A 14,334-nucleotide genomic window follows, 5' to 3' on the forward strand; every position below is an offset into this window, starting at 1 on the left:
TTATACTCTGCAGGACAGTGGCTCTATAGTACAGAGTTTTGGCCTAGTGGTTATCACACTAACATAGAGTGCAGCTGTGCCTCCAGTGACCTGGGTTCGAATCCTGACTCGCAGTCCTTTGCCGATCTAGTTCCCCTATCTTCAGCCCCATTATTTCTTGTCAGTCTCTACTGTCCTGTCCTAAATAAAGCCCAAAAAAGAAGGACTCTGTATACTTGGTTAAAGTTTACAGCTTTAACTAATTACTGCAGAACAAGCTGTAAGTCATCAGTAACATAATAAGACAAGTGGTGATACCTCAAAATGTAGATATGTATGCAGGTAGGAGGTACTTTATTATTGTATACCGGTGCACACCACCCAGATGATTACACATTCAAAGCATTCATCTTTTTGTGCTTATATGTATGTTGGTTTCCATATCACAGATATGGATATCATATCATTATCATATTATATACATCAAACATGAAAACAATGAGATATTTAAGTGGTTTTGTTTTGTTTTACTGCATTCTTATGATATATTATAATATTGATCTTTATTATTTTACTAACTTCTTGATATTTGCTTATATTTGTTAGCTTTTTTAGACAAGTTTTGTACAAGAAAGCCCCATACAGGTGAAGCATCAAGTCATAGGTGTATTTTCTTTGTACAACCCGAATTCCGGAAAAGTTGGGACGTTTTTTAAATTTGAATAAAATGAAAACTAAAAGACTTTCAAATCACCTGAGCCAATATTTTATTCATAATATAACATAGATAACATAGCAAATGTTTAAACTGAGAAAGTTTACAATTTTATGCACAAAATGAGCTCATTTCAATTTTGATTTCTGCTACAGGTCTCAAAATAGTTGGGACGGGGCATGTTTACCATGGTGTAGCATCTCCTTTTCTTTTCAAAACAGTTTGAAGACGTCTGGGCATTTAGGCTATGAGTTGCTGGAGTTTTGCTGTTGGAATTTGGTCCCATTCTTGCCTTATATAGATTTCCAGCTGCTGAAGAGTTTGTGGTCGTCTTTGACGTATTTTTCGTTTAATGATGCGCCAAATGTTCTCTATAGGTGAAAGATCTGGACTGCAGGCAGGCCAGGTTAGCACCCTGACTCTTCTACGACGAAGCCATGCTGTTGTTATAGCTGCAGTATGTGGTTTTGCATTGTCCTGCTGAAATAAACAAGGCCTTCCCTGAAATAGACGTTGTTTGGAGGGAAGCATATGTTGCTCTAAAACCGTTATATACCTTTCAGCATTCACAGAGCCTTCCAAAACATGCAAGCTGCCCATACAGTATGCACTTATGCACCCCCATACCATCAGAGATGCTGGCTTTTGAACTGAACGCTGATAACATGCTGGAAGGTGTCCCTCCTCCTTTTTAGCCCGGAGGACACGGCGTCCGTGATTTCCAACAAGAATGTCAAATTTGGACTCGTCTGACCATAAAACACCATTCCACTTTGAAATAGTCCATTTTAAATGAGCCTTGGCCCACAGGACACGACGGTGCTTCTGGACCATGTTCACATATGGCTTCCTTTTTGCATGATAGAGCTTTGGTTGGCATCTGCTGATGGCACGGCGGATTGTGTTTACCGACAGTGGTTTCTGAAAGTATTCCTGGGCCCATTTAGTAATGTCATTGACACAATCATGCCGATGAGTGATGCAGTGTCGTCTGAGAGCCCGAAGACCACGGGCATCCAATAAAGGTCTCCGGCCTTGTCCCTTACGCACAGAGATTTCTCCAGTTTCTCTGAATCTTTTGATGATGTTATGCACTGTAGATGATGAGATTTGCAAAGCCTTTGCAATTTGACGTTGAGGAACATTGTTTTTAAAGTTTTCCACAATTTTTTTACGCAGTCTTTCACAGATTGGAGAGCCTCTGCCCATCTTTACTTCTGAGAGACTCTGCTTCTCTAAGACAAAGCTTTTATAGCTAATCATGTTACAGACCTGATATCAATTAACTTAATTAATCACTAGATGTTCTCCCAGCTGAATCTTTTCAAAACTGCTTGCTTTTTTAGCCATTTGTTGCCCCTATGCCAACAAAAATTTTAAATGAGCTAATTAAGTGGATAAAAGTGTAAATTTTCTCAGTTTAAACATTTGCTACGTTATCTATATTCTATTGTGAATAAAATATTGGCTCATGTGATTTGAAATTCCTTTAGTTTTCATTTTATTAACATTTAAAAAACGTCCCAACTTTTCCGGAATTCGGGTTGTACTTATCTACTATAAAAAAGAAACTGGGAATGCACACACAGTCACAGTTATTTTTTGCCAGTTGATAACATTTCATAAATGGTTAGCCTAATGGATCCTTTTCCTATTTGGCGCCTAAACTCTGGAATAACCTACCTAACATTGATCGGGAGGCAGACACACTCTTGCAGTTTAAATCTAGATTATAAACCCATCTCTTTAACCTGGCTTACACATACACTAATATGCTTCTAATATCCAAATCCTTTAAATTGATTTTTAGGCTGCATTAATTAGGTAAACCGGAACCGGGAACACTTCCCATAACACCCTATGTACTTGCTACATCATTAGAAGAATGGCATCTACGCTAATATTTGTCTGTTTCTCTCTTATTCCGAGGTCACCGTAGCCACCAGATCCAGTCTGTATCCAGATCAGAGGGTCACTGCAGTCACCCGGATCCAGTACGTATCCAGACCAGATGGTGGATCAGCACCTAGAAAGGACCTCTACATCCCTGAAAGACAGCGGAGACCAGGACAACTAGAGCCCCAGATACAGATCCCCTGTAAAGACATTGTCTCAGATGACCACCGGGACAAGTCCATTGGAAACAGATGATTCTTCAGCACAATCTGACTTTGCTGCAGCCTGGAATTGAACTGCTGGTTTCGTCTGATCAGAGGAGAACTGGCCTCCCAACTGAGCCTGGTTTCTTCCAAGGTTTTTCTCCATTCTGTCAATGATGGAGTTTTGGTTCAGCCATATCACCCTGGAGCCCAAGACCGGTTTCCCACTGAAGCTGAACAGGGCCGAGCCTGGTCAGTACCTTGATGGGAGACCTCCTGAGAAAACTAGATTGCTGCTGGAAGGTTGCTAGTGAGGCCAGCAGGGGGTGCTCACCCTGTTGTCTGTGTGGGTCCTAGCGCCCCAGTGTAGTGATGGGGACATTATACTGTCAATGAGCACCATCCTTCGGATGAGGAGTTAAACTGAGTTCCTGACTCTCTGTGGTCAGTAAAAATCCCAGGATGTCTTTCGAAAAGAGTAGACGTGGGACCTCGGCATCCTGGCTAAATTCACCCAGTGGCCTCTGACCATCATGGCCTCCTAACAATCCCCAGATCTGCTGATTGGCTTCATTACTCTGTCTCCTCTCCACCAGTATGCTGGTGTGTGGTGGGCGTTCTGGCGCAATATGGCTGTCGTCGCATCATCCAGGTGGATGCTGCACACTGGTGGTGGATGAGGAGATACCCCCTGACAAAGTAAATCACTTTGAGTGCCTAGAAAAGCACTATATAGATGTAAGATTATTATTATTATTATTATATATATTTATGAGATAGTTTTACAAATGCTAGAAACAAGGCTTTCTAAGGAAAGATTGCTATCAAATAGAACACCTAGGTTCCTAACAGATGAGTCCTTTTCAGAGTTGAGTCAGGTCCCCGTTGATCAGGTCCCTGTTGACCCTCCAGAGTCGAGTCAGGTCCCCGTGGATGCTCCAGAGTCGAGTCAGGTCCCCGTGGACTCTCCCGAGTCAAGTCAGGTCCCGATTGATCAGGTCCCAGTTGATTTCCCAGAATCTAGTCAAATCACCAGTGACCGTCCTGAGTCAGGTCAAGTCACCATTAACACCCATTAGTCAATCAAAACCACAGTTAGACCTCATGACTCAAGTCACTCTTGATCTCCGTAAACAAGGTCAAGTCACCGTTGATCTCCGTGAACAGGATCAAGTCACGGTCGGTCTTTTATGAGCCCAGTCAAATCACTAACGTTCTTCCAGAGCCTGGACACGTCTCAGCCGAACTTCCAGAGCCTCGTCACATCCTGTCTGTTGTACCCAGCAATGCTCTCTAAGCCAGTTTTATTGCTTTCAAGGAGACCGTTATGGCTATGGAACCTCCAGAGGTGGCAGCAAATTCTGCAGAACCTTCGGAGGCCATCTACCATCTCATCATGGCCACGGAGGCCACTCTTAACCTGTTCATGTTCTCTGTTTTTGTCTTACCTGACCGACTTGCTCTCCTGTGCCATCTACCCCACTGGGGTGGTCCTCTGCACCACCCTGGTGGGCTTTTGTCTTGTCGGCTCGGCTGTGGTGGTCCTCTGCACCGGTTTTGTTTTGTTGGTGTTGTTTTTTTCACTTCCTGTTCCCCTCTATGGACCTGGCCCTCCGCCCCTCCACCTGATCCTTCACCAGTCCACCTCCCTCCTGGTCTCTTTGTTCTTTGGTTTGTTTTTGTGTTCTGAGGAGCATCTGGTAGCTGCTCCTTAGAGGGGGGTAATGTCACAGTGTCTGGTCTGTGTATTCCTGGGTGTCCACTAGTGTTCTCACTTCCCCATAGTGTCACCCCACTGCAGGCACTACATTTCCCACAAGCCTTTGTCCGATTCATCACTGTTAATTGCACACCTGTTAATTGCACTCAGCTGTTCCCACTTGTCCCCACTTGTTTTCACCTGTATATATATACCCTGTTTGTTTCTATCAGTTTCATGGAGTCCTTGGTTTATGTCACCCTGCTTTTTCGTGTTCCCTAGTGTTTTTTTTCCTGTTTTGGACTGCCTCTATTATATTGAACTTTTGCCTGTTTGGATTTTGATTTCTGGATTCCCCTATTAAAAAACTGCAACTAGATCTCTCGGCCTGTGTGTGCATTCGTTACTCTACCCTCCTTGCTGAACACAATCGATTTCATACTTTCATGAGTGTCAGCAGCTGCATTCAATCACAGATTGCACCCCTTCCCCCTCAGTCACACATATTGACAGTGGAAAATGATTTATGGTTAGCTTCTCAGAAATGGGCTCAGCTATCACATGCGATTCTAAACTTTTTTTAGGTAGGCTTCAGCACCCTATCTGTCATCATGGTCCATGTACAAGAATTCAGCTTTATTTTAAAAAATTTTGTTCAGAGGTAGAAAAATGTATAATCAGCTTGAATATTAGATTTCTACACATGGACGGGAATTAGACGCCCCTTTCTGCTGAATGGTCAGCTGAAGATCAAACCTTGCCATCATCATTTCTTCCGCAGTTCCGCAAGGCAGAATAATAGTCCTCCATGTTGCAGGTGTATGGCTTCTTAATGCATTTATTGCAACTAAATTATTATTTTTTCCTCATCAAACAACCAGATTAATGAATTGCTTGACACAACTCGTACCGACTTTTTTCTTTAACCTGCACCCGGGCGCTCCCGCTGAATGTATGACCAGGCCTGCCCAATCCTGCAACTTATGTGTTCCACTCCCACCTGTACTCGCAATGTATGTGTCCACTCCCACCCACTCCCACCGACTTTATCTCAGAGCTTGTGAAAGATTTACACAAATAGGTACTCAGACTAAATATTACTTCAAGTTAAAATCCAGAATAATAGATTTTTAACATGATTGCATTTAAATAATATGAAGTAAATGATGTTAAACCAAACCACCACACATGACAAAACATTTGGTATTATTTTATTAGTGTTATTTAACATTAACCATTAAAACAAAACCGCAACTAGTGGCTCCACGATTTTTAAAAGCAGGTTAGGCCAACATTCATGCACCAAATGATTAACTAAGAAATAATTTTACCATTAAATAAATACAGAGAACTTCGAAAATATGAAAGATATAATTTTAACAAAATAAATACCAAATGAAATAAATAAAACATAATATAATGCTTTTAGAAAAATCTCACAGATTTCATAGCATCTAGTCGTAGACTACTTAAAAACAAATTAATTTGATCACTGGGCCCCATATAGCTTTGCTTACTCCATATTACTCTGATTGAAAAGTATATTGTTAACTGACTGTGTCCCAAACTTGTGCGTCTTTCTCTGCCTATGCACACTCAACGCCCCTCTGATGGCGCACTAAATGTGGGAATGCTCAAATTAAAACGTGTGAATTTTGAGAGGACAGGAAATCGCTCTTTCCCATTTTTTTCAGTGACAAATGAGAATTGTTTCCAGATGTCTTACTTGCCTTGCTTTGCTGTCAAGTAAACAGCAGCTTTAATTTTCTTTTCAACTACTTATGTTGACTTTTTACATCCGAGTTAGTTCTGGCTGCAGATAAAGTCTTAATAGTTGGTGATTTTAATATCCATGTTGATAATGAAAAAGATGCATTGGGATCTGCATTTATAGACATTCTGAACTCTATTGGTGTTAGACAACACGTTTCAGGACCTACTCATTGTCGAAATCATACTCTAGATTTAATACTGTCACATGGAATTGATATTGATGGTGTTGAAATTATTCAGCCAAGTGATGATATCTCAGATCATTATTTAGTTCTGTGCAAACTTCATATAGCCAAAATTGTAAATTCTACTTCTTGTTACAAGTATGGAAGAACCATCACTTCTAACACAAAAGACTGCTTTTTAAGTTATCTTCCTGATGTAACCAAATTCCTTAGCATATCCAAAACCTCAGAACAACTTGATGATGTAACAGAAACTATGGACTCTCTCTTTTCTAGCACTTTAAATAAAGTTGCTCCTTTACGCTTAAGGAAGGTTAAGGAAAACAGTTTGACACCATGGTATAATGAGCTTACTCGCACCCTAAAGAGAGCAGCCCGAAAAATGGAGCGCAGCTGGAGGAAAACAAAACTAGAGGTATTTCGTATTGCTTGGCGGGAAACTAACATATCCTACAGAAAAGCATTAAAAACTGCTAGATCTGATTACTTTTCTTCTCTTTTAGAAGAAAACAAACATAACCCCAGGTATTTATTCAATACAGTGGCTAAATTAATGAAAAATAAAGCCTCAACAAGTGTTGACATTTCCCAACACCACAGCAGTAATGACTTTATGAACTACTTTACTTCTAAAATCGATACTATTAGAGATAAAATTGCAACCATTCAGCCGTCAGCTACAGTATCACATCAGACAGTGCACTATAGACCCCCTGAGGAACAGTTCCACTCATTCTCTACCATAGGAGAGGAAGAATTGTATAAACTTGTTAAATCATCTAAACCAACAACATGTATGTTAGACCCTATACCATCTAAGCTCCTAAAAGAGGTGCTTCTAGAAGTCATAGATCCTCTTCTGACTATTATTAATTCCTCATTGTCATTAGGGTATGTCCCCAAAACCTTCAAACTGGCTGTTATTAAGCCTCTCATCAAAAAACCACAACTTGACCCCAAAGAACTAGTTAATTATAGACCAATCTCGAATCTCCCTTTTCTGTCCAAGATACTAGAGAAGGTGGTATCCTCACAATTATATTCCTTCTTAGAGAAAAATGGTATATGTGAGGATTTCCAGTCAGGATTTAGACCGTATCATATTACTGAGACTGCTCTTCTTAGAGATGATCTGCTCTTATCATCTGATCGTGGGTGTATCTGCGTTTGACACAATTGACCACAAAATTCTTTTGCATAGACTTGAACACTTTGTTGGCATCAGTGGAAGTGCATTAGCATGGTTTAAATCATACTTATATGACCGCCATCAGTTCGTAGCAGTGAATGAAGATGTATCCTATCGATCACAAGTGCAGTATGGAGTACCTCAAGGCTCAGTACTAGGGCCGATAATCTTCACGCTTTATATGTTACCCTTGGGAGATATCATCAGGAAACATGGTGTTAGCTTTCACTGTTATGCTGATGATACTCAGCTCTATATTTCTTCGCAGCCCGGTGAAACACACCAATTTGAAAAACTAATGGATTGCATAGTCGATATAAAAAACTGGATGACGAGTAATTTCTTACTGCTAAATTCGGAAAAAACAGAGGTGTTAATTATAGGACCTAAAAACTCTGCTTGTAATAACCTAGAACACTGTCTAAGACTTGATGGTTGCTCTGTCAATTCTTCGTCATCAGTTAGGAACCTAGGTGTGCTATTTGATCGCAATCTTTCCTTAGAAAGCCACGTTTCTAGCATTTGTAAAACTGCATTTTTCCATCTCAAAAATATATCTAAATTACGGCCTATGCTCTCAATGTCAAATGCAGAAATGTTAATCCATGCATTTATGACCTCAAGGTTAGATTATTGTAATGCTTTATTTGGTGGTTGTTCTGCACGCTTAGTAAACAAACTACAGCTAGTCCAAAATGCAGCAGCAAGAGTTCTTACTAGAACCAGGAAGTATGACTATATTAGCCCGGTCCTGTCAACACTGCACTGGCTCCCTATCAAGCATCGCATAGATTTTAAAATATTGCTTATTACTTATAAAGCCCTGAATGGTTTAGCACCTCAGTATTTGAATGAGCTCCTTTTACATTATAATCCTCTACGTCCGCTACGTTCTTAAAACTCAGGCCATTTGATAATACCTAGAATATCAAAATCAACTGCGGGCGGCAGATCCATTTCATATTTGGCGCCTAAATTCTGGAATAACCTACCTAACATTGTTCGGGAGGCAGACACACTCTTGCAGTTTAAATCTAGATTAAAGACCCATCTCTTTAACCTGGCATACACCTAACATACTAATATGCTTTAATTATCCAAATCCGTTAAAGGATTTTTAGGCTGCATTAATTACGTAAACCAGAACCGGAAACACTTCCCATAACACCCTATGTACTTGCTACATCATTAGAAGAATGGCATCTACGCTAATATTTGTCTGTTTCTCTCTTGTTCCGAGGTCACCGTGGCCACCAGATCCAGTCTGTGTCCAGATCAGAGGGTCACTGCAGTCACCCGGATCCAGTACGTATCCAGACCAGATGGTGGATCAGCACCTAGAAAGGACCTCTACATCCCTGAAAGACAGCGGAGACCAGGACAACTAGAGCCCCAGATACAGATCCCCTGTAAAGACCTTGTCTCAGAGGAGCACCAGGACAAGACCACAGGAAACAGATGATTCTTCTGCACAATCTGACTTTGCTGCAGCCTGGAATTGAACTACTGGTTTCGTCTGGTCAGAGGAGAACTGGCCCCCCAACTGAGCCTGGTTTCTCCCAAGGTTTTTTTCTCCATTCTGTCACCGATGGAGTTTCGTTTCCTTGCCGCTGTCGCCTCTGGCTTGCTTAGTTGGGGACACTTCATCTACAGCGATATCGTTGACTTGATTGCAAATAAATGCACAGACACTATTTAACTGAACAGAGATGACATAACTGAATTCAATGATGAACTGCCTTTAACTCTCATTTTTGCATTATTGACACTGTTTTCCTAATGAATGTTGTTCAGTTGCTTTGACGCAATGTATTTTGTTTAAAGCGCTATATAAATAACGGTGACATTGACATTGACATTGACTTTGACTTGTGTTTTGACCGCCTACTCCCGCCCGCAGCAAAGGTAAAACCGCTCGTGCCCGCACCATTTCTCTTTATTTTTGTTCTTTTTAAAATTTATCATAATTGATAACTCAAAAGGAAATGTGCTTGGCCGGCCGTGAGCTGCATGCGCACTCGCATACAGAATCAGAATTAGAGGGCTGCATTGGGTTTGAGGTGCCGCAGGACCCAATGCAGCCCGGCCTGCAGTTAATGAAGTACACCACCATTTGTTGATGTAAAAGCATGTCCCGCAGCTGATTTCGCCATTGATTCTGCATCGCAGTCTGCTCTAAACAGCTGAATGCTCTGCAGATGAAGCGCTCTGTCCGGTATGCCGTCATTCAGCCAGGTTTCTAAATGACACAGTTCTCTGTTACAGAATTGAATTTAATTTTTGAAGATTTGAGATTTCTTTTAGAGATTATAAATGCAGCGCTCTTTTCTGGCATTCTGCCAAACCATGTACGCAGCAGCCACTTGCTTAGTAATAACAGTGTTTTGGGAAGGTTGATCCTTTAATAACAAATATTTAGTGGGAGCGTGTATGCTAGTCATGTAACTAATTACTAATTAATTTTGAAATAAAGTCAAGTCACCTTTATTTATAAAGCACTTTAAACAAAAAAAGATTGTCAAATCAACAGTAATGACTCGTAATCAGTAATCAGAAAAGTAATGTGATCACTTTTAAAAGGAGTAATCAGTCATTTGATTACATTTTCAGAGTAACTTGCACAACACTGTACATGGACCCATTAAGGTAAAAAAAAAATTCTCCAACAAAATAGTCGTCACATTTATTTAGAGATTTTAATTCAATACAGATTGATTCAAAGCATCTTTACATTAATAAACAGGAAAATTATAGTGTCAATGTTGCAAAATTCTTAAATTGAACAAATATACATATATTGCTTTAATTTCAGATATAAAGCAGAACTACAGAGGACAATATATAGTTACATTATTCAGATCAGTATAAATAGCTCCAGATAAAGTCAAAGTAAATTAATGAATTTAATAGAAATCCTGCTCATGTAAAATCAGTGTGGCTTGTTGGAAGTCGTGGTCTATTTGTTAGAGAGTTTGACTCCTAACCCTAGGGTTGAGGGTTTGAATCTCGGGCCAGCAATACCACGACTTAGGTGCCCTTGAGCAAGCCCAACTGCTTCCCGGGCGCCGCAGCATAAATGGCTGCCCACTGCTCCGGGTGTGTGTTCACAGTGTGTGTGTGTGTTCACTGCTGTGTGTGTGCACTTTGGATGGGTTAAATGCAGAGCAAGAATTTTGAGTATGGGTCACCATACTTGGCTGAATGTCACGTCACTTTCTTAATCGTGTTCCTTGCTAAATTAAAGATTTAATTGGGATAAAACCTTAGAAGCTAACAAAAGCAGTAGCATTTACAAACAACAGCATATCTTGAAGTATGAGGAAACAAACAAAAAAGCTTACCATTCTGAGACGTCCTGTAAGAGCCGTGCTGTGATCCTCTTCACTAATATTTTTTGGGTCTTATTTGGGCTCAGACTGACAAGCAGTGTTGGGAAAGTTCACTTTCTACATGAACTAGTTCAAAGTTCAATTCACAAATTTTAAAATGAACTAGTTCAGTTCATAGTTCAAACTGCAAAATTTTGAACTAAGTTCACAGTTCCAAAAATGAACTAGTTCATAGTTCTTTTTTTCCATATGTTGCCGCGAGCTATTATTTTTCAAAATTATTGCAACAACCCATATAGAATCACAGACAGCAATTATTTTATCAGTTTTAACAATTAAGCTATGCGTCTATTTCATCTTCATATCCAATTTTGAATCCTTATCCAACCAGGGTTTACATTAGCATTGAGGGGACAGCATTTCCCCATTGTTGCTTTAATGCTTTGTCTCCCATTCTCACCGACCTTGTCATAAACATCATAACATTCTTTTAAATGATCATACGCCTTCTTGCTACATGCTGCTGTCGCCTCCATGCTTTTTTTTTTATTTTTTTATTTTTTTTAGATGACGCGTCACGCATGTGGCGGACGGTGGCTGTTGTTGCCAGATTGGGTGTTTTTCCGCTACATATTAAGACCCGTTTACGGTGTGTTTTAGCCGGGTTTTCGCCTGGAAGGCTCTATAGAAATCTGGCACCCTGTTGAACGAAGTTAACCTGAGAGAGCGTGCCGTTCACAGACACCAGAATGAACGAGTTCACAGTAACGTTCATCAGGCATTAATACAGCACGTTCAGTTCACGTTCGCCCAAAATATGAACGAGTTCATGAACTATCGTTCAATGAACGCGTTCAGGCACAACACTGCTGACAAGCAATATTGACATCGCCATTGTTTACAACACAACACAACACCAGAGCACATGCCACTGAGCTGAGGGACCTGACGTTTAGATGCTGTTACAGCTGTTACTATGGATTTTGGTAGGGTGTAGTCTTAGACAGTGTTCTAGTTTATTACATGCAGAGTTTTTAGGTCCTATAATTAACACCTCTGTTTTTTCAGAATTTAGCAGTAAGAAATTACTCGTCATCCAGTTTTTTATATCGACTATGCATTCCATAGTCAAATTGGTGTGTTTCACCGGGCCGCGAAGAAATATAGAGCTGAGTATTATCAGCATAACAGTGAAAGCTAACACCATGTTTCCTGATGATATCTCCCAAGGGTAACATATAAAGCGTGAAGAGTAGCAGTCCTAGTACTGAGCCTTGAGGTACTCCATACTGCACTTGTGATCGATAGGATACATCTTCATTCACTGCTACGAACTGATGGCGGTCATATAAGTACGATTTAAACCATGCTAATGCACTTCCACTGATGCCAACAAAGTATTCAAGTCTATGCAAAAGAATGTTGTGGTCAATTGTGTCAAACGCAGCACTAAGATGCAATAAAACTAATAGAGACATACAACCACGATCAGATGATAAGAGCAGATCATTTATAACTCTAAGGAGAGCAGTCTCAGTACTATGATACGGTCTAAATCCTGACTGGAAATCCTCACATATACCATTTTTCTTTAAGAAGGAATATAATTGTGAGGATACCACCTTTTCTAGTATCTTGGACAGAAAAGGGAGATTCAAGATTGGTCTATAATTAACTAGTTCTTTGGGGTCAAGTTCTGTTTTTTTGATTAGAGGCTTAATAACAGCCAGTTTGAAGGTTTTGGGGACATATCCTAATGACAATGAGGAATTAATAATAGTCAGAAGAGGATCTATGACTTCTGGAAGCACCTCTTTTAGGAGCTTAGATGGTATAGGGTCTAACATACATGTTGTTGGTTTAGATGATTTAACAAGTTTATACAATTCTTCCTCTCCTATGGTAGAGAATGAGTGGAACTGTTCCTCAGGGGGTCTATAGTGCACTGTCTGATGTGATACTGTAGCTGATGGCTGAATGGTTGCAATTTTATCTCTAATAGTATCGATATTAGAAGTAAAGTAGTTCATAAAGTCATTACTGCTGTGGTGTTTGGAAATGTCAACACTTGTTGAGGCTTTATTTTTCGTTAATTTAGCCACTGTATTGAATAAATACCTGGGGTTATGTTTGTTTTCTTCTAAAAGAGAAGAAAAGTAATCGGATCTAGCAGTTTTTAATGCTTTTCTGTAGGATAGGTTACTTTCCCGCCAAGCAATACGAAATACCTCTAGTTTTGTTTTCCTCCAGCTGCGCTCCATTTTTCGGGCTGATCTCTTTAGGGTGCGAGTATGCTCATTATACCATGGTGTCAAACTGTTTTCCTTAACCTTCCTTAAGCGTAAAGGAGCAACTGTATTTAAAGTGCTGGAAAAGAGAGAGTCCATAGTTTCTGTTACATCATCAAGTTCTGAGGTTTTGGATATGCTAAGGAATTTGGATACATCAGGAAGATAACTTAAAAAGCAGTCTTTTGTGTTAGAAGTGATGGTTCTTCCATACTTGTAACAAGAAGTAGAATTTACAATTTTGGCTATATGTTTGCACAAAACTAAATAATGATCTGAGATATCATCACTTGGCTGTGTAATTTCAACACTATCAACATAATGAATCAATTATTTTCATGCTGGCATTTCTAAATATTTTTTATGTACATTTCTGTATACTTTTGTATATTTTGTATACTGAATAACCGTTTATAAAATCTTTCTCAATCTGACCCATACAAATTCAACAAGTGTTAAAAAAAAAACAACATTATTATCATCACCATTCAACATCATATGACAAAACCTTGAAATGGAGACTTCCTGTGACTAATGAATTAATGCTGCAAATTATCTGCACGAGTTCCTCTAACAGATAATTTATGTAAATTATAACAAACCTCTGACTACAGGTGGTAGGAGGCTGTTTTTGGGAGGACTCAATAGCTAACCTTTACCTTGGGATTGTCTGTAAATTGATGAAAGTGTCCCTTGTATTTGTGGAAAGACGAGATACACATAAAATATAAAAATTGAATTATAAAATTGAGAAGATAAATCATCCAACGAAATTCCATCAGTGATACACACTGAAAGAAGATGTTCTTAATCTTTGTACACCAAATCAATCTGGTTCCACAAGTGATGTCAGTAAAGTTCATGACTAGGATTCTCTTCATGAATTATCCAGAAAGTAGTTGACAAAATGTATCAGGAAGTCTTTTTATTTTTGACTGAGCAGTAAACCAAGCCTTTTTCAATCTGCCCTAGCTTTATATATATATATATATATATATATATATATATATATATACATACACACACAACATTGATGAGTTTTATTATTTGTATTTGAATATATCTGCACATCTCTGAT

General features: G+C 39.5%; 1 protein-coding gene across 1 annotated transcript in view; it reads left to right on the top strand.

Moving 5' to 3' along the window:
• LOC132145434 (E3 ubiquitin-protein ligase TRIM35-like) overlaps positions 1 to 14,334 on the top strand; it is a 188,556-nt gene that overhangs the window by 71,716 nt on the left and 102,506 nt on the right. The window lies entirely within an intron of this gene.

This window comes from Carassius carassius, chromosome 1, assembly GCF_963082965.1.
Source record: "Carassius carassius chromosome 1, fCarCar2.1, whole genome shotgun sequence".
In the NCBI taxonomy this organism is placed as follows: domain Eukaryota; kingdom Metazoa; phylum Chordata; class Actinopteri; order Cypriniformes; family Cyprinidae; genus Carassius; species Carassius carassius.